General features: G+C 36.5%; 1 pseudogene; it reads right to left on the bottom strand.

Annotated features, from left to right (window-relative positions):
- Positions 1-7,064: 7,064 nt before the first annotated feature.
- Positions 7,065-19,599, bottom strand: LOC140235496 (uncharacterized; annotated as a pseudogene).
- Positions 19,600-22,825: the final 3,226 nt, after the last annotated feature.

The raw sequence follows: 22,825 nt of genomic DNA, 5'->3' as shown, positions 1-22,825 counted from the left end.
GTAATTGTAGTAATATATATAGTGATGTCATAGTAGTGGTGATGTGATAGATAGTGGTGGTAATAGTGGTGATTGCATGGGTAGTTCTGATAACAGTGATGATGTGATAGGTAATTCTGCTAATAGTGATGATGTGATTGTAGTGGTTGCAATAATTGTGATGTGATGCATACAGGTGATTATGGACACGATGTGATGAATGGTGATTATATGATGGTAGTGATGTCACTGTAGCCTTGTGGTGATAGTGATGATTTGATAGGATGTGGTGATGATGATGGCAATTTACTGATGGTGATGGGCAGTTTGGGTGGTTGAAATTAACTGATAACAATGGGGAGTAGTGGTGGTAGCGGCGATTGTCATTATGCTGGGATGTGCTTGTGAATAGTTATCATTTCATGATTGGTGGTGGTTATTGTGGATGTGATTGTCAGCAGTCATAATGGTGATGATGTGATGAGTATTGGTGACTATGATGATAATGTTGAAAGTCAATAGGACACAGAAACATGAAAGAAATATACATTCACCTACAGTCTGTAGTATGTCCTTTAATAATACAAAGTGTAATAATAATGACATTTTTATAGCACATATAACAAATGAATGTTCCCTATGTGCTTTAGAATCTCATCACAAAACATACTGTAATCAACAATTTACTTTCAACACAAACATACATGTACAAAGAAAAAAGGAAATATCAATTCACAAATAGATAAGTCTTTAAAGAAGATTTGAATGAGCCCAGTGAAGCTGACTGACGGATATGTTGTGGTAGTGAATTCCACAATCTTGGGGCAACAACTGAGAAAGACCTGTCACCATAAAACTTTGTATTAACTTTAGGTATGCGGAGAAGGGATTGGTGTTGTGATCTCCGACTATGTCCTTCCAGGGGGGCGTTTCATCAACGAGTTCGTCGGAGATTTCACCGACAAATTTGCTATCAGCCAATCAGACCAAGGATTTCATTAGCTTTTGACAGTTGTCAGTGTAAATCCTTGCGTCTGATTGGCTGATAGCAAATTCGTCGGTGAAAACCTCCGACGAACTCGTTGATGAAACGCCCCCCTGGTCATGTTCATCATATCAAAATGGACGGTTGCATAGTAACCTAAATGACTTAAGTCCTTTTTACATAATTATTTCAAATGAAAGTATTCATTGAGCAAGAGCCCTTTCCATACAGTGGTTTATAGAGAGTACAATCAGAGGATCTCTCACTCTTACTGACATTTCTACTCTTCCTGTTTTGACGTCATTCTGCAGGATGTTACTTTAACTCAGGATTCACACAAGCATGCACATGTAGTACACACATGTACACACAAGCTATTCACATACACTCTGTACATATAAAGAGCACACACAAATACTAACAAACAATTATACATATTTATAACATGCAAAATCACGCAGAACTGCGCAGTATTTCATCGTAATAAATTCTGTATTTATATTTGTATGTTTTTAGTCAACATTTGTGGCATAAACATTAAAACATACAAGAGAAAGTACAATCTAAAATTTATTAAGGGAAGTAATTGCATTCACCGAATATTGCTTTATGGCATATCAAGGATTTACACCTAAATATACTCTGCGGCAAGTTCCTTTGCAGCAGGTTCCATTGCAGCAAGCCTTATAGCATCCCTCTAGGCTTTAGCGTGCCCTCTTTGGCACTCGGTCAATATTTCCAATAATTCTATCTTGTCCATGGGATCTCAATACCAAAATGAAAAATAGAATTTAGCATAGTTTGTTTGAATTGCATTAAGCCATTGATGATGAGCTCATTTTGCTGTAACATCCATTTGCCAGAGACACATGCTCAAGTGTAATAATAATAAACCATATAAATATGGTTTATTATTATTACTCGGGACCAGTCTTCTACGGGTTAAGCGGCACAAACTGAGGTAACTCAGTGTGGAATGATGTCTCTCTTTGAACATCATGAGTGGCACGTTACAGTCTCACTCGAATCTAATCTAATCTAATCTAATCATTAATATTCATCACTGCATGTGCATGCAACACAGAAGAGGATCCAGGAATTCCGTAAAGAGGAGGCATCTTTGCAAAATTAAAGGGCTCCCCTCCCCATTTTTTACTTCTCATTTCTTTTGTTTTGGCAAAAAAAAAAGGGGGGGGGGCATGCCCAGTAGGCTCCCCTCTGGATCCGCCACTGCAACATACAAGTTTATACTAATGCGATAGATTTTTTTAAAAAGCATGTCCACTGGCGATTCAAAGCATTTCTAATATGGAATTCCCACTGGAGAGAAAGAAAAGGTAAGCCAGTTATGAATTTGAAAATACAAATGCCACAAATATATATATATTTATATTATATAAGCCAACTAATTCCCATAAAATGCCACTTTTATTGTGTACCTGAGGCTAATATGAATACATGCAAATGTAGAAAAATTATGCTTCTTTGCCATTGTTTGCTTGATTTTTGAAAGACAATAACCCCCACGTGCTGACGGTATGAAAAGACACACACTTTTCATTCTACTCTACTATCAGAAAGATAAAGTTCCTTGAATACACAAGTTATTACACAGCTTTTAAAAGAGGCTTTTTTGTATATAAAATCACAATATTCTAGTTTTCAATTACTTTTAGAGTGATAATTTTGAGGCTTCTACTACATGAGCTTGTAGTAAATGTACATAAATGTAACATTACCTTCATTTTTAGAACTTGTGTATCAGCACCCTGCATCAGTTACACATTTGCTTTATTGTGCTATGTGTAGCCTACACAACAAAATCTTCTGTATATTTACAATTACTAATTGGCAGCATTATGCAGTTTCTCTCATGCTTATTTGGTTTTTCTGTTATCAGGCCCATTCTCACACTAAAAAGTGTGATTCAAATCACAATTCAAATCACACTTTACTGTGTTCTGGATCTCACATGTACAGGATATAAATTGTGATCCAAATTGCACTGGGACACGAAGAAAAAACACAACCCAAAGCACACTAGATCACAAAAAACAACCGCAACCCAAATTGCACTGATTCAAGTGAAGCCACACGATGTCATATTCCTTCCAGATTGCTGTAGCTTGACCCTTTACACTGAAAAACTTAGCTTTATTGCTTAGCTTTTTCATCACCATTCTGAAGTCCAACCAAAGTGCACCTCATTGTAGATCTAAGCAAGCCCACATGGGTGTGGAAATGTTCCTCAGACCAGAGGAAGGCCAATGTGACATAATAGAGAGTAATAATATGAGGATATGGGTAATCCGTGTTCATTTGCTATTATTTATCAGACATCTGTGTTGGGCAGCAGACAGAGTGCAATGAAAGTTACACAGAAGAAAATAGAAGAAATCATTCACATCCATCAAACTTTTAAAAGAGGAAATCTACCCCAAAAATGAATAAATGCAAAAGAAAGAGAAAATTAATCCTTCCAGAATGATAAAAAAGACGAAAATCGGATGTGAGGGTATGTCATCATCAGCCATTTTAATATTCAAAAGGACCGGTCTTGAGATGTTTTCCGAAAAATTGTAAAATTTCAAAATGCCACAACTTTCTTATTTCATATCCGATTTTTGTCATATTTTCATCATTCCGTAGGGAATATTTTTCTCTTTCTTTTCAAGTTTATGAACTGTTGGGGTGGATTTCTCCTTGAAGGTCAGCATCTTATAGTCCCCTCAAGTACAAAAGATATAATTTGTATCAGTCTTCTTCCACACATAAGACAGCCATTGAGAAATATTCTACATTTTGGTATGTACAAAGCTGTGTTTTGCAAGTGACATTCACACCACTACAAATTATTTCCCAACCAAGGTAAGAAAAAATAACAAAACAAAACATGTCATGAAAATGTCATGAAAAAAAAAAACAAAAACACACACACAGACATATAATTTACATACAAAAACTACACATTAACAGTAAATCAAATCATTGATAAAAATGGTGTACATGCGTTATGGAAATCACACATTTTAGAAGACATGTAATTATTTTCAGTTTTAACTGCAGGATAAAATTTCAGAATAGTTCAAGGCACTATATTCATACACTTCATACAAAATATGTTATATGGACATAAACATATTTCTCTTCATAATAAAAGCCAATTTTATGATGCACATTGTACTGAAAGGTAAAGAAAATGAACTGATCAGAGATTGAAAGACTTGAAGATTTGAAAGATTAAAAAATATTTTTTTTAATCTGTTTGGTTCCCTGAAACAATTTACAGTGTATAATGAATTATTCTATTTTGATAAAAATATCATCATCATACAAATACCAATGAGTAGAGCTACGAACAACACTATGCAGAAACTATCATGATGTTGTTTTTGTTCCTCTATGATTGACATTCACTTGGCAGTTTTTAAATCTCAACAACTATAATCAGCTTATATAATATGCCAAAGTTGTCACTTTTTGTTTTTATAAAGTCGACAAGTTGTGTGATAATTACATTATTTGAAAGATTGCAATGATTGACAGAAACTTGAATACATCAAATCACATAACAACAATATTATAACTCTTGTACTCGGAATGTGTTACAAGGTATATATGGTTTGAAAGACATTTCAAATTTCAAGGTCAGAATCATGGTAATGATTTCAGAATTATGATAATTGATCATATTCAAGATTGTCAAAGAGTCTGTTAATGGAATTGAATTATCATGCTCATTACAGGACATCTAATGATCACATGACTTTGATTAAAAAAAACCTCCATCTCCATGGACCAGATTTTTTTTTAAACTACGCACTCAATTTTATATTTTTCTACTAATGATGGGCACCTTAAAAAGAATGATCTTATTATACTTTGGAGGCACAATTATAAAGATACTTAAAAAATACTCCAAAATGTTTGAATTACAGTGAATGAATAAAATGGCTCATGTGTGATTGGAGATATTAAAGTACTTTGAAAATATTCAAGAGGTCTTCAACATATTCACTCAAAAATGTTCCATCATGTAGTTATGTTACCGTGGCATCTCATGGCATATAAATGTCATCAGATGCCAAGTGAAAATGCCTATTTTTTGTGCTCAATCAATATGATCAAAAAATGGCACATGTGTATTTCAGAATTTCACAAATGGCAGTATTTTTGTACATCATAAAACATTTCAATAGTACCTGAAATAATCTGATAATGGTATCGTCTCCGTTACAAGTCCGTGAAAGTATCAACACTGCAAAATATCTGACATTTAAAATATCAGATTCTACAGTACAAAGATCCTCATAATATATATTTGCAACAAAACTTCTCACCCACATATTCATTCCACATTATTTGTATAAGCCACAATTGCAACAATTTGTACTTAGTACTTTTCACATTCAAGAAAGACAGTACAAATATTAAAGTATTCTATTACATATATGCTATGCACCACAAATCTTGCTGGCATTCGGTATGTAGCCAGGGCCAAAATGCAGCAGATGACTGTCAGCAGCTAACTATAGAACAGCTTAACCCATTGAGGACAGGCTGATTTAATAGACTACAACACGCATTTCCTATAGACATGTGCCCTCAAAGAGTTAAGAAAAGTCTGTGACCTTATTGATCTAGAGCCGTGAATCAGATTTTACTGGCAGCACATTCGATATCAAATAATCACTGTGATCACTAGCCATATGCAGTGTAAACATGCTGTGGCATACTTGCATTAAAAGAATTTGCATACTTAGAGAGAAATGGCCAGCCGTGCAGCTAGTACTTCTTCTTTTTCTTGAATGGCCACATGTACCTGGTTGATACCATTTGCTGACCATTGCTAGTCACCTAGCTGGAGCAAATCACGAGGGGTCAGCATTATTCACCAATTTTCCTTGTGTGGATGGGTAGGGAACCACCCTGCTCTTTGCGATGAATGAATGAGGTAGGTTCTTTTACATGCATGAGTTGTGACTCTCTCACCACGGGACCTATATTTGATGTCCTATTCGAGGGACAGAGTGTTTTGCTTCTTATAATAGGGAATGGGATGATTACACACAACATTGCTCAGTGAGACTTGTGAATCAAGTCTGGGTCCTTTATGGCTGGATAGCCCATATTGAACTCGCTGGTCTTTTATAGGATCCGGCTGTATGTGTTTATACAGGGCTTACCACTTCACCGAGCTATGCAACTTACATACTTGCTATGAATGAATGACAGTGAGTCTGCAGGCAGACGTGATACCAACTGAGCCAAATCACTGCACTGTGCATTTAGTAAAACAAATGCATAGCTAGCCATCTTTGCTACGGGCACGAACACTTCCAGCTTGCTATTGTGCAGTACCGGTAATAACAAGAACTAGTAATAACAAGAAGCATTGCACCTTTACTAAAAGATGGTTAGTCATACATCCAGTTACAATGTATTACTGTTTCACAGTGTGCATCTATAGCAATTGAAAAGAAAGAGCATCTAGTAAATTTACCAAATGTTAATAATCATCTGAAATATTGTAAAATTATGGATTTCTGACTAAAATTTGTCTACCATTCTATAAAACAGATGATGGTCATGTCTTCTTGTGTTTAGGTAGGAATAGTGTGCACACGGTATTAACTATGGAATCCAGTATATGGCCCCTAGGTACAGCCAAATGGAAAAACCATTCAAAATTAATTTCACGCACACAATTTATTGTGACACATAGACACATATGAGACTTGCTTTTCCCTGCTTGACTAACTAGCTCATAAGTTATTAAATGGAGAAAAGTTTCCCCTATGTAACCCATCACACTGGAGGAAATGTACATACATATGTACAGGTAGTCTCAGCCCTGACATGTCTGATAAAAAGCATGAATCACATACATGGTATGGTGATGATCACCTCACTGGCCCAACAAAAAGCAAATGTTTCGGTCACAAGTATACAATAAGATACAATTTCCAGCCTGCTTTTCAGCAGGAACTCTTGAATTTGCTTTGAAAGAAGCTGTCAAGTCATTTTCATGTTATTATATCTGTCAACACTGCTTTGGAGATTTTTCAAGTCTGAAGTGACTTGTATGCTCCAGAAGATTTCAGCTGGTGGATGGCAAGCTGGAATGACGGCTAAGGATAAAGTAGGCATGATCACAAAGATGGCAGCAGTCACCACGATGCTCCTCATACAATCTCATGGCAAAGCCACTCTCTCCTATCCCAGAATGCATTGCAAAGACATACATCACATCAAACATGCTGCAATATTGCCGAAGACCTTTTTCGGCAAGAAGCCTGTCAACATCTTTCCAGTTTCTAATCTTATCCCTATTTATTTTTTTCATTGCTGTGTCATGGTACTTCTGGAATAAATTCTTCAAACACTTTATGATGATGTCGCGTGTGGACTCATCAATATTCATTGACCACTGGCAATCTTTCTTAGCGACTTGTTGACCAGCCTTTACAAACGGAGTGCAGCAACTTAAACTTGTGTCAGAGACTTGTCCACCTCGCAGAGGTCCTCTACTCCCTTGAAAAGGTTGATGACCTTCAGTGTCTGTGGACAAATCATCTTCAAAGTTGCCTCCAAGTGGAGCATCACCTAGGAATGAGAGAAGACAGAATACCACTAAACTTTCTTCATCGGAGAAAATATTCTTTAGATACCACCAAACATACATATTACCTCTTGTAAGACTCTCAATGGGACCAACAGACCATGTAAATGATGCATCATCAATTCATCTCTCAATCTGTACTACCTGCAACACTGAGTCTCCCTCCATCTGAACTACCTTTAACACCGAGTCTCCCTCCATTTGTTTACAGGTAGTGTAACACCGAGTCTCCCTCAATCTGTACTACCTGCAACACAGAGTCTCCCTCCATTTGTACTACCTGTAACACTGAGTCTCTATCCATCTGTACTACCTGCAACAGCAAGTCCCCCTCCATCTGTACTACCTGTAACATGAGTCTCTCTCCATATGTACTACCTGCAACATGGAGCCTCAATCCAACCATGATATCCGTGATGCTGAGTATCCCTCCAAATCAGACTCACTCAGCTTTGCTAAACATTGAGGCTCCCTCCTTACCAGACTCCCTCACCTGTAATACCTGTAACATTGAGTCTCCCTCCAAACCACACTAACTCACTTGTACTACGTACATGAACACTGAGTCTCCCTCCAAACCAGACTCACTCACCTTTACTACATGTTCCTCCACTGGTACTATGTACCTGTAATATTGAGTTTCCCTTCAAACTAGACTCACGCAACTGTACAACCTGAAACAGTGAGTCTCCCTCCAAACCAGATGAATAACCGGGGGGCCAAAAGCTAAAAACAGAGGTCGAGTTGCACTCTCTCTACAAACTAAGTAAACCATGCTTATTTTCAAGTTTTTATTGTAACAAACAAAATTCCACTGGTCTACCTCAAAAAATTTGTTGCAAAAGCCTCCAAATCCAAGATGGCGTCCAAGATGGCCGCCATATTTACTGAATTTGTTATTTAAATGATAGAATTTGATAGAAACATCATATTTCAACAAATGTGATGTCATATGAAAGGGAATAAAATTTTTTATAAGTTGATACCATTTTTGTGGGTTATTGTCATAATTTGATTAAGATTTTAAGGAAAAAACACTCATTTTTGATATTTTTTTGAAAAAAGGAAAATCATGAAAATGCTTGATTCAGCATAAATCAGTGAAAGACAAGGATTATCTTGAAACGTTTCAAGAATTTTGTTTGACATATAAGCAATATTTGGAGATAATTAGGGGTCAGTACCATTTTCGGTTCAGGAGTTATAATGTCTCAAACTTGAAAACTCACTACGTAAAAATGGCCACTTTAGTTGTGATCAAGACCTTGTTGGTCGTAAAAAAAGTCTGCGCGCGCCAAGACTACTACACGCACCATTGACACTGGCGCTTGTAGCAGTGCTAGTGGTGCGTATAGTAGTCTTGACAAATGCAGACTTTTTCTTTGACAAGCAAGGGTTTGTGCCTGCAAACTAACTTTTCATACCAAGTGGTAGCTCAGGTGATACTGATCGTAGCTTGAAACTTGGCACCAATCTTGTTATAGATAGTTTAAGACAGAAATTAGATCAACCGCTCAAAAAAAAAAAATCAAGATGACAGCCATCAAAGTTGACATAGTGTATTGCGCCAAATTAAATGTATTATTTCGTTTTCGATACAAATTTGTCTTTTGAGCTATCTTAAACCGTTTTAAGTTTTTATGGACACATTTTTTAAACCAGTGATATTCCACTCTCCGAAAAAGAAAAAACAAATCGAGTGGAAGTTTTTACTTTTGATGCGAGGAGTGAATAACAGAAAACGGTGAATTTAGAGTGAAATTGGAGTGACTTTTGAGTGAAAATGTTCTTTTCACTCATTTTAGAGTGACCTTACTCAGAGCTCCACACTAACTTTTATTTTTGGTGGCCCAAAGGCAAATATCCGACCTTTTTTGGTGGCCCGATCAGGCCACCAAATTCTTCATTTCTGACATTTTGGTGGCCCGACGTGCGTTTTTTGTGGCCCTGGGCCACCGGGCCACCGTTAGTGTCGAGCCCTGCCTTAGGGATCACTCGTCACTCTTCGAGTGATCCCGAGGTCACTCTAAAATGAATGAAAATGAACATTTTCACTCTCGAGTGATCCTGATATCTAATATAGGAACAACCAATGGCATAAGTTCAGATCAATTGTGACACTATAACCCAGATGAAATCAGCCTAAAAACAATGTAAGAAAAATACGATAACGGAAAATACAGTTTCAGCATGATTATTTGTAAATGTGAATATACAGCACGAATAATCAATTTGGACAATTTTATTCGAACAATATACCGAAAAGTAATTTCGCACAACACATTTAAGAGCAAAGTTGAGAAATTGCCGCCATGTTGGATTTTTTTATTTATTTATTTATTTTTTTTTGGGGGGGGGGGGGGACCGGATCAGAAGGGCTTTCAAGGACATCTAGGGATCAGACATTATTACACATATACCATCATCATTCACATTTCTACAACAGCAGAGTAACATACAAGTAAAAAAGCATATCTTTGATACAGAAGCATTTCTTTTTTATCAAAGATTGGGCCTTACCCAAACACTGGAATGAGCTCCACCCCCCACCCCCAAAAAGAAAGACCCTCAATATGATTTACTAGTACAATATCGTTCGGATGTATAGAAACATGTAATAGACAGCAATATAAGAAGATTAAAAAACATATCAAATTATAAGTTATAAGTTGAGATAACTTTGACGCAACACACTAAAGGTATTGTTTACCATTGGGAGAGATCACATTCGATTTATATGTGCAGATTAGTCGTATTACAAAACATTCTACCATGTATAAAAAAAAATTATAATAAAGCCTAAAACATACGGAGATATCCCCATTTCTTTTCAAGAAACCATAACCATGATAACTGTTGACATAAAAAAACATTCTTATCAGATCTATTTAGTATATCTAACAATATTTAGCATTAATTATACCGATTTAAGTTTGTACATTAATCCCTAACTCACAGTTTAGAACTAGTTTGAGACATTATAAGTAAAGCTGGGTTTTTGTTTTACGTGCACTAATGGTAAATAATGCCTTGAATGACAACCTTGATTAATTACCGCCATCTTGAATTTTGTGTGGATACTATTTTTATCGCTAAATATTACACATTGGCAAAGTTTGTGCCAAATTTTAAGCTCATATCTCTTTTTTGGAAAATACTTTCTGTTCAATTTTATCTGCCTCAGAACAATCTACTATGATGAAATGCTACAGTAATAGCGACCAACGTCACCTACCACTTGGTATGAAAAGTTAGTTTGCAGGTACTTGCAAGTCACTAGACCATTACAGTATTACATGTGACCATGTTAACACATTGTAAGCAAAATTTATGATGCATAAATATAATTTTTTTCAAGTTTTAGATGTTAACTTGTCAACAGTGTATGATATTGCCTGTAATTCCAGAAATATGAATTATGTCTCAATCTCAGTAAATCTCAATCTCAATCGCAGGTTTCAAAATAATTCTTCAGTTCTTCTTTGATAAATACTAAATCATGCATTTTTATATTTCTTCCTTTTTTCAAAACAATATACAAATATGGATCCCCCCCCCCAAAAAAAAAGAGAAGCAAACAACCCCCCCCCCCCAATTTATCACAATACACAGCTAAAGTGGTATCAACTTTTAGAAAGTTTTACTCTCCTTCATATGACATCAAATTTGTTGCAATCCAATGTCTCTATCAAATTTTATGTTTGAAATGTTAATTTCAATAAAATGGCGGCCCTGTCGGACCGCATCTGTACTTTGTAACAAATCTACTGAGGTGTACTTACAGAACATTGCTTAGTATGCTTAATATTATGTATGGTCTTGTTTATAGAGAGAGTGGAACTCGAAAAGTAAGCACGATCTTGGATTTGACCCTCTGTGACGTCTTTGGGAACAGATGCGTGTAAATAAGATTTCAAGTTTGAGACATTATAACTCCTGAACTGAAAACGGCACTGATCCCTAATTTTCTACAAATATTGCTTATATGTCAAACAAAATTCTTGAAACGTTTCAAGAGAATCCTTCAGTCTTTCACTGATTTATGCTGAATCAAGCGTTTTCATGATTTTCCTTTTTTCAGAAAAATATCAAAAAATGAGTGTCTTTTCCTTAAAATCTGAATTCAGTTATCACAATAACCCACAAAAATGGTATCAACTTGTAGAAAATTTTATTCTCTTTCACATGACATCAAATTTGTTGAAATCTGATTTTTCAATCAAATTCTATCTTTCAAATAACAAATTCAGTAAATATGGCGGCCATCTTGGACGCCATCTTGGATTTGGAGGCTTTCGCAACAAATTTTTTGAGGTAGACGAGTGGAATGTTGTTTGTTACAATAAAAACTTGAAAATAAGCATGGTCTACTTAGTTTGTAGAGAGAGTGCAACTCACTCGTTAAGTAAGCGAGTTTTGGGGGTTTGGCCCTCCGGTTAGAACTGAACTGTACTATCTGTTACATCCAGTCTTCCTTGTACATTCACTTGTACAATCTGTAGTAAGTCTCTTCCCCCCCCCCCCATACCAGACTCCCTCACCTGTAATACCTGTAACATTGAGTCTCCCTCCAAACCACACTAACTCACTTGTACTACATGAACACTGAGTCCCTCTCTAAACCAGACTAACTCAACTGCAATACCTGTAACATCCAGTCTCCCTTATACACTCACTTGTACCATCCGTAATAAGTCTCCCTCCATGCCAAACTCACTCACCTGTGGTACAGAATGTCTCTTCTCTGAGAAGCCTGAAGTCATCTCCTTGTAGTATCTTGAGCTGAACAACCTGTGTCATGCCTGGGATGAGTCCTTCACACTGGTATCTACCATCATGGAGTTCCTCCTCCTTGGAAGTATTGACCTTAACAAAGAGACGGTAAGATTTTGGCAAAGTGTCTTGAAGCTGAAGGGCTGCTGTCTCGTCTTCTGGTTGAATGGGAAGAAATGTCGGGGCTGAAAAAGAAAAGAAACCTTGTATGAAAATCTTGTTGACAACAGAATACAAATTCTGACTGTATATACAAGATAAAATTCACATTGTAACATCTACCACATTATAACAATCACACACACAAAGAAATTTAACTAAGGTATTTGCCAATAGTTTAAATACATCACAGTAAATAAATCTTTGGGGGGGGGGGGTGGGAGACAAAGGCCCAAAATCACAGAATCTATTAAAATATGTTCTCTACAGCCAGTGATAAGTGATATTAAAGGCATGATATACCATTGCAGATGAAACAAAAACCCGCATCAGTGCTTTAAAATAGCAGGAAAATGTGAGTTAGAGATAGAAATTAACCACTGTAAAAATTTGAATTGGTAGAATCGATGTTAAGTACTGTTAAATATACAAAATGTGAACAATAGAAATGTGTCCAGACTAAACCGTCTACAGTTATGGTTTAATTAGAAAAAATAGTGATATCTCCTTATATTTTAGGCCTTATTGCAAAAATTTTATATGGCAGGATGTTTTGTGATACAACTGACCGACAGATAAGCATCAAAAGAGACATCCTGAACATCTTTTATGTCACTGCTCCCAAAGGTAAACAGGACCCGCTATAAAGTTAGGGCAATGAGTAAGTGGATTGGTGACTTTTCATATTTGTTTATTGCAAAAACCATCACAATACACACTAACAGTTACAAAACCTGAACACTTGTTAAGGTAAAAACTCTTCGCCCTGGTAGTAGGGGGCATCATGTTGTGTTTATGTTTTATGGGCTTACATTTGGTTTGAGTGACAGATGACCATGTCCACTCTATCCTTGATGAGTGACCGCCTCTTGCTGTGCCAAGTTCAACACGATATTTGAGGTTAGGTCTCAGACCAGTGAACTCTCTTTCTCCTGTTGTTATCTGTCTCGGCTGTCCTATCCAATGTGGGTCATCTCCTTGTAGCTCACCAATCCTGGAGTAAAACATCTTTTCATCCTCAGGACACTCCACTCTCACTGAGGTAACTGACTCAGTCACTTTCAAACCTACATAATAGGGGTCAAAGGTGAGGAAGAACAAAAAGTGTAAACAGAGGGACAACTTATCTTAAGATCCACATGAGATTATTCTTTAGTTCTCTTTCCTTGAAACTAGATATATCGCTACGGCTACTGATATGCCTCCGCCATAATGCATGGCTCTCCTAATAGGTCTATAGTACAATGTCTTGACAATGTGTGATGACAGTTTCACATAATTGGCAAAATATTAAAATGACAGGTTTGACACAAATGTGCTGAATGTTCACTTTCCTAGAACTAGGTTCAATTGGATGAATGATTAAAATGTCAGAGTGCAGATTTTTGGGGAACTGATGATTTTTACTTGACTATTGACCCTTTTATAAGTTTATGCATTGAGTAATTTTCAAGGTATTGAGAAAAAGTATAATTTCAGTATCAAATGGGAAAATAGCATTATCTAAACCTGGCCTTTGACCTTTGACCTCACAGTTCCAAAGAGAATCACTGTTAGGTTAAACATGCATAAATATGTAAGTTTCATGATGATACCTTGAGTTACTTTCGAGATATGGAGGAAAAAGTGCAATTTAGCACTTTCACTTGACCTTTTACCTTTTGACCTTTGACCTTTTGGCAAGAAACTTCCCCAAAAATATATATTGGGTAATACATGCCATACATCAAGTTAAAAAAAAACAAACAAAAAACCTTCAGGCATATTGCATTTTAAGGAAAGTAGTGATATTTTGAGGAGTTGACCTTTACCTTTGACCCCCTGACCTTTGACCCACGACCCCCAACTTCCCTAGATAATCACTGCCCATCAGTACAAGCATATATACTAAGTTCCATGAGAATACCTTGAACCATTTGCAAGATATGGAGAAAAACATGAAATTTCAATGGTTTTTTCACAAAATAACCTGTGACCTTTGACCTTTGACCCTGTGACCCTAAAATCCACACAAAGTATTATCCCCCAAGGATATACCCTCATACCAAGTTTGATGTAAAACCACCACACGGTTCTTGAGATATCGACAAAAACAAAATGGGACGGACAGACGTACGGACGTACAGACGTACGGACGGACGGACGACCCGAAAACATAATGCCTCCGGCCACTTCGTTGCGGAGGCATAAAAACCAAAAACACCTTGACCGATTTAAAAAGTTCATTCTGATTCTGTGACAATACAATGACCTATTGAAGCAATGCAAAGTTCATATTCAAGTGATATGAACCCATTGAGGATGTGTCCCAAGTATACTTGGGCAAGTGTCTATAGGAAATGCGTGTTGTAGCAAAATCAGCCCATCCTCAATGGGTTAGGTAAACAGCAAGCGTGAATTACCTTGCATGTTTCAATATAATGAGTACAGTCCAAAGAACTAGAAATGTCGCTATGGCGACTGATGCCTCTGCCATAATGCATGATTCTCCCAATAGGTGTATGGTACAATGTCTTCACAATGTGTTATGACAGTTTCACAAAACTGACAAAATATTGAAATGACAGGTTTGTCAGAAATATCTTGAATGTTCACTTTCCTTGAACTAGGTTTGCTATAATTGTCTAAGAGCGCAGGTACCTGTATTTGGGGAATTGAGAACTTTTACTTGACTTCTGACCTACCCTTTTATAAGTTTATGCAATGAGTAATTTTCAAGGTATGAAGAAAGAGTGTAATTAAAGTATAAAATATATATATATTTGCATTTAAACCTGACCTCTGACCCTTAACCTTTGACCTTCTGGCTGGAAATTTCTCAGAGAATCTCCATAAGGGAATACATGTATATATCAAGTTTTAGGTTTAAAAATAATAATGTAAGCATTGCATATACTAGTATATGAGGGAAATAGTAACATTTTGAGGAGTTGACCTTGACCTTTGACCCCCTGACTAGTGACCCATGACCCCTACATTCCCTAGAAAATCCCTGCCAGTCAGTACATGTGTATGTACCAAGTTCCGTGAAGATACATTGGTCCATTTGAAAGAAAAGTGAAATTGTAACATATTCACCTAACCTTTGTACTTCTGACCTTTGACCTTATGACATGAAACTCTCTCTGGAGAATCTTTATGCAGTAGTACATGTCTACAATAAGTTTCAAGATAATACCTTCGGGCATTGCATGGATATGGGGGAAATAGCAATGTTTTTAGCATTTGACCTTGACCTTATGACCTTTGACCTCTTGCCAATGTCACTAAAATCTACTCAACTAATTGCCCCATCATACATCATCCTTGGACCAAGTTTGGTGAAAGCTGCTTCATCCAGTTTAGAGTTATCACGTAAACAGATAAATTTTAGGATTTGACCTTGATCTTTGACCTTTGACCTCTGTCCAATTTCACTCAAAACCTAATCAAGTAATTGTCCCATCATACATCATCCTCAGACAAATTTTGGTGAAATTTGCTGAATCCAGTCTTGAGTTATCGCGTAAACAGATACAATTTAATGATTTGACCTTGACCTTTGACCTTTGGCCGATTTCACCCAAAATCTAATCAATTAATTGCCCCATCATACTTTATACTTGGACCAAGTTTGGTAAAATTCCAGTCAATATTACTCAAGTTATCGCGTAAACGATTGCGGACGGACGTACGTACGGACGTACGGACAACCCGAAAACATAATGCCTCCGGCACCACTTCGTGGCGGAGGCATAAAAATCATATTGCTATTTATACAATACACAAAAGGAGATAAAGATTCACTCATGGGCTTATAATCAAAGATTCTGAAAGTGGTCAGGTCTTGATGACTTTCTTACTTACAGTTCATTTTTAGAGTCTTGACAAAGATCTTTTTTTCCTCTCTGATTTCTACTTCTCCTGCCTTGAGTTTGCCTCCAGATATCAACCCTGTCAGTCCAGTGAAAGTCAGGGATGGAGAGCTGGGAGTTGCGATGATCATCTTCACTTGAAACTGTCCAAAGTGATCATGTTTGCCAAAAATTGAAACATACAAAAATAATTAATCCATTCATCATTCCTTGTCTAAAGCTTGGTTCCTTTCTGCTTCTGTTCATGTCATATTACTTTCAATAGAAACAACTTTCTGATCATCAATACACTGGGTTGTTTTTTTTTCAATACATCCAAGTTTAGTACATGCTACTCTAGTAAAAACATCAGGAGTTCAATCTGAAGCAACACCTTTGATTCCCACATGAGCAACAGCCTCAGATTACAATTCTGTCATTCAACTGTAAAAAAGTAAAACAGGACAGGAGGCCTGACCCCTAATTACTGTGCCCCTGTAATCCCCACAAAGACTAGTAAACATTCCATAGTTCATAGAATGTGCAAATTTACCAATGTTATGTCAAATGATGTTATTGGGAAAAAAGAAAAATTGTAGAACTCGACTTAATAGGATCCTTGAGCTATACCACAAATTCAGTGAAGTTCTGCTACAGTTTGCATTTCAATTCCATGAAACTAAACAAAGACATGAGATAATGCAGTCAAATTTTCAGTGATACTGACAAGGAAACAATAATTCACTCCAGTCTACTGATTTGAAGAGACTCTTCAAGTCCCTGCTACATAGAGCTTCCTTCAGAGTGACTGAAATGCAAGGCAAGTCAGGAAATATTTAACCATCATCCATCCCCTAATTTCTTAGACATGCACTAACTACACAATAAAGAGCAAATTTGTATAATCTGAGATTTAATCTATTCTGAACCTTACTTATCCACTCTCTGTCCTTCCTGTTTAGGCAGAGCCTACTCAGCGGTCCTTCAGCTACCTTCTCCACAATGATCTTCTTACAATCCGAAGTCCACAGACATTGAAGACCATGGATGCTCACACTTTGAAAGTCACTGGTTTCCATGGTAACAGAATTTTCTGCTGGAGAGATAGATGATACCACTATTAGTCTGCGTTAGGCATGGTGGAGAACCAAGAATAGACATCACATGATCATGATGATAACTTGACAACTTTCAGCACGCCTCTTACTCTCTTTCTTTCATTCAAACCTCACATCTTTCGACGTCACTACATATGCATTTTCTGCTAACGCTGTAAAGTAGGGAATGTTTGTATGCATTTTAACTTTGCAAATTTCACATGAGCAAGATTGAATAATTAAAATGCACGGAAAATATGTATTCAATGCCAGAGGCAATACGCAAAAATTTCCTGCCACAAAAAGGCGATCATTTCGATGATAACTTACAAAAATTTCATGTTGCCAAAATATCTTGCTTTACATTATTTCACAAAATGTCTCCCAGCAGTTAACCTTTCCAAGTTATTAAGACTGGTAAACATAAAGGAAATGGAGTATCAAACAGTTAACGCAGGGGTTCTACAGAAAATTTATACTCTTTTTAAAACCTGACTTAATGAACAAATATTTTTCATACAAATTATCAAAGATTAATACAATGAAATTTGAGTTTCCATAGTTGTATAACACATTTATATTGTTTGCAGCAATTTGCATTACTACAGAAAAAAAAATTAAAGTTCTTACAGAAAAATAGATTAAGATGAAATTTGTAACAAAGCTTTCATATCAAATGAGCTAACTTTATTATATTTAACTGTTCTGTAACAAAAAATCAGGATAATCACATGTAGTATCCACGTAAGTCTATTAGCCCTACAGTCAATGCCAGATCATAGTATTTAAGCCCTGCAATCACATGCAACTGTAGTCTTCATTTGCTTTTCAATAGTTTTAAAATTGTGAGTTAGGGATAGAAACAACCACTGTAAAAATGGAATCCATATAATTGATGTTAAGTATTGTTAAATACACAAAATGTTAACAGTAGTTATAATAAAAATGTTTCCAGACTTAACCGTCTACAGTTACGGTTTATTGAGAGAAACACTGATATCTCCTTACATTTTAGGTTTCATTGTTAATATTTTTATATATGGTAGGATATTTTGTGATACAACAGACCTAGACATATGCATCAAATGTGACATTTTTAACATTTTTTAAATCACTGCTCCCAAAGGTAAACTGGACCTTTAAAGAAAAACTTGTATCCTTCACAAAAAGCAGCTGTAATAAGAGTATAAGGATTTTAGTTGCTAAATCAACAACCAGAAGCAAGATTTTACTGAAATTTTCTGTAAAAATCAAAAGGAGGGTGTTTGAGTGATGATAGCATCACTTCACTTGATTTGGATAATATCGTACAATACACAAATAGTTGCAGTCCTTCATACACAGAAGTTGTTCAGCACAATCCTCTACAATTTTAAGATAGATTATCATAGATATCAGAATAACCAAAGAGCAATCTGTTGTAAACCTAGACACGTTCTTGTTATGCTGACAGTAATCTGACTAACTTTTACCTTCGCCAAGGGAGGAGGTTATGTTTTCGTTACCAATGGTTTGTTTGTTTCTTCGTTCGTTTGTTCGTTTGTCCGTGTGCAAAATAACTCAAAAAGTAGTTAACGGATTGGGATGAAATTTGCAGGAAAGATTGAAAATGACACAAGTAACAAACGATTAACTTTTGGTAGTGATCCGATAATTTGGGGGGAATTTATGAAGGATATTTGATATTTTGGCAGGTAGGGTCAATGAACTTGGAGTTCATGCTGCGCGTATTTGAGGTTTGCATGCATGCACTAAGGCGCGTGCTCTAGTTTCTGCTAGGGTGAGGCGCACCGTGCAGCTGAGGGTTTATGACATAACAAAGGCTTCTATATAGGGAAATCGGGTGGCTCTCAGCACACAATGTTAAAAGTACGTATGGGTGGAAATCACTGACATCTCTATGGAAGAAAAAGATCAGCGGTGGAAATGAGCTGCATGCTTGGCGGAGGTCGGCGCTCTCAGAGTGCTTCTCTAGTTCTTTATACTACAGCATGCACAGACTTGTTCCTGACTTGCTTTGATCTGGTATCTTATTTCTGACTGGTAGGTTATATACTGACCACTTAACAGGATGGTGCCATTCTCTCCATCATGTGACCTGACGCTTGACCGTCTCTTCCAGCAGCACATGACGACTGTAGCCAATACCATGCACACAATTATTGTTATGATAACTGCTAGTATCACATGCACTGTATATGAGAGGATAAAAAAGAGATGATATGGTTTAGGTAGTTCATCAGTTGAATGATGACTCTATGATGCATGTAGCATGGTCAGAACATTGTGAGAGTTATATTAATCCATGTAATAGATTAAGACAATTGTTTGAAGATACAGTAAAATTGAGTTGCCTGCGGTACTAGGTACAGCATGATTCATATCTTTTTTAAAGATGGCTTGTAAAAAGGAAAAGAATAAATCTTTTAAATAGATACCTCACACAATTTTACATACTAAATGATGTGAATACATAATTTCATTATGAAGTGTTTGATTGTAATATAAATCATATCATATGGCTCATGGTAGATGGAGAATGAATATAGACTGGAAATCCTTAAATCTCCCAACGGGAAGTCAAAGAATCTTTATATCTAGAGGACATGGATACATGCCACTGATGTGCCACCATTAGTTGGTGTATGTACATTGTATTATTTCACAATGCATAACAGAACTACACTTCTCTTTTAGCTTCCTACTGCTAATATTTGTGGTCATGAATGAACCAGGGTAAAATCACTTAGATGAATACAGTAACCTATTTCCTAATCCCTTTGCAAAAATTAAAAAATAGACAAAATTAATTTTAAATGAATTGGCCCATTAGCAGTGACCTAGATGGTTATAGGTGCTCCATGATGATTTTTTATCCAATACTGCTTGGAAAATCTTGATATCACACAATCCAGAACTCCGCAATGAGTCTTGCTGAATGGAATGGAATTTCATGGTTGACTGAGAAAGAAAATACAGTAGACCTCGCCTAAGTCGACTTTGCATAAGTCAACAACTCGCTGAAGTCGACACAATAAAAAAGCCTGATTTTTGCCTTTGTTATTCCTTGAAAATTTCCTCGTCTTAGTCGACATTTTTAAGTCGACAACTCGCGTAAGTCAACCTGATTTTTCATTGCCAACTGAGCTGAATACGTCTTAATTCCCTCGTCTAAGTCGACATGATTTTTCGCTCAAAATCCTATCGCCGTTCTCTGAAAAAGAATTGTTTTCCCGCTGCGATTCGCTGCGTTTCTACTCGGTAATTCGCTAGTGTACGGCACGGTAGCGTTCGCGCCATGCGTCCATTGTCTTGTATGCCAAAATATAGAAAGAACATACACTAATTTACACTGGAGCATTACATGTAGTACCCAAGACAGTTCACTTTACCCCTTTTCTCCCTCTCATCTTTCTCAAAACGCACAAATTTTGTGCACTTATATGTCCCAGTAGGTATTCATTATCCAAACATGAAATAGGTGCTTTTGTAAATCTGAATATTCTAACGTTGATTATTCCGAAGCAGTATTAAAACCAGGGCCCTTTCTAAAAAGATTTATTACAATGCAACTAATAATGCAACTCAAAAAAATCAAAGGCAGGTGTATCAAATCACACGCAACTTTTGCATTTAAACGCAAGTGCGTTGCTGAAAAGACTTGCGTTTGATAATCATATGAAACTAGAAAATAATTGTACGAACCTGAAACTCAATTGCGTTTAAACGCAACTCTAAAAATCAAATGCAAGTCCATCAAATCACATGCAACGACGTATTTAAACGCAAGAGCGCTGCAGAGAAGACTTGCGGTTTTTGTACGAAACTAGAAACTGCGTTTAATACATCTCTATACATCTACGGAAGTGCGTTATTGTTGAAAAGACTTGCATTACTTCATTTCGTAAGCAAAATGAAAAATTAAACACAACTCTGAAAATCAAATGCAAGTCCATCAAATCACATGGAACGCTGAAAAGACTTGCGTTTGATAATCACACGAAACTAGAAAATTGTAGGAAACTTGAACTCAACTGCGTTTAAACGCAACACTAAAAATCAAATGCAAGTCCATCAAATCGCACGGAACGCTGAAAGACTTGCGTTTAATAATCATACGAAACTAGAAAATTGTAGGGAACTTTTTTTTAACTCAATTGCGTTTAAATGCAACTCTAAAAATCAAATGCAAGTCCATCATATCACACGTAACGCTGTATTTAAACGTAAGAGCGTTGCAGAGAAGACTTGCGGTTTTTGTACGAAACTATAAGAAATTGCGTTTAAACGCATCTCTAAACATCCACGGAAGTGTGTTATTGTTTAAAAGACTTATCGTAAGCAAAATTAAAAATCAAACGCAATTCTGAAAATCAAATACAAGTCCATCAAATCACATGGAACGCTGAAAAGACTTGCATTTGATAATAACACAAAACTACAAAATTGTATGAAATTTAAACTCAACTGCGTTTAAACGCAACTCTAAAAATCAAATGCAAGTCCGTCAAATCACAAGCAATGCTGTTTTTAATATATGCAAGAGTGTTGCAGAAAAGACTTGCGGTTCTTGTCCGAAACTAGAAACTGCATTTAAACGCGTTATTGTTGAAAAGGCTCGTATTATTTTTTATTTCATAACGGAACTTTTGCCGTGACCGAACTTAGTCTGCACTTGCAGGGGAAAGACATCGCAACATTTACACGTTTCAAACTACCGAAATGCATGCTGCTTCACAAAATGTCAATGAAAAAAATGATAACGAATTATTGTTAAAGTTCGCTATGCCGAAGTTTTAAATCTCAGTCCAAAGTTAAATTAGTCAGACAATGGTAAGAGGTTTGTTTTTACGAGGGTTATAGTAGTCCGAAAGATGTCGTTTTCGGATGAACGAACTTTTCTTCTTCTTTTTATTTCAGACAGGCCGCGCCGTACAGAGCGGTAATGTTGCGAATCGGAGCGCGAGAACATTCATTTTCAGAGTATGGCAATACAAATTTAAGCAGAACAAATATGCCGACTTAGGGAAGGAAAATCACACATATTTCAACTCAGTCGGCACTGAAAAATAATCTCGACAGAATCATGCGAAATCACACACATATCTTCCCAGCAAAGCACTTGAATTTAAATCGCAAAGTTTAATGCAATTTTGGGGAATTTGCCTTTGATATTTCTAATCAAGTTTAAAACGTTAAGTGTCTAGAAATGGGCCTAGGTTTCGGATCCCGCTCTCTCAAAATCTCTCTAGAGATTTGGGAATTGTGCGTTGTCGTTACTAACCCGCGCAAGATTTATGCATGAACTAAAACATTATTGTTGCTCATGTAAAGGAGTAAGGAGTAAGATATGGGTAGCGATCCGTATCGCGATCAA

This window comes from Diadema setosum, chromosome 11 (assembly GCF_964275005.1).
Source record: "Diadema setosum chromosome 11, eeDiaSeto1, whole genome shotgun sequence".
NCBI classification, from domain to species: Eukaryota; Metazoa; Echinodermata; class Echinoidea; order Diadematoida; family Diadematidae; genus Diadema; species Diadema setosum.
Note: the sequence above shows the minus strand (reverse complement) of the source record. Positions and strands in the feature narration are given on the sequence as shown.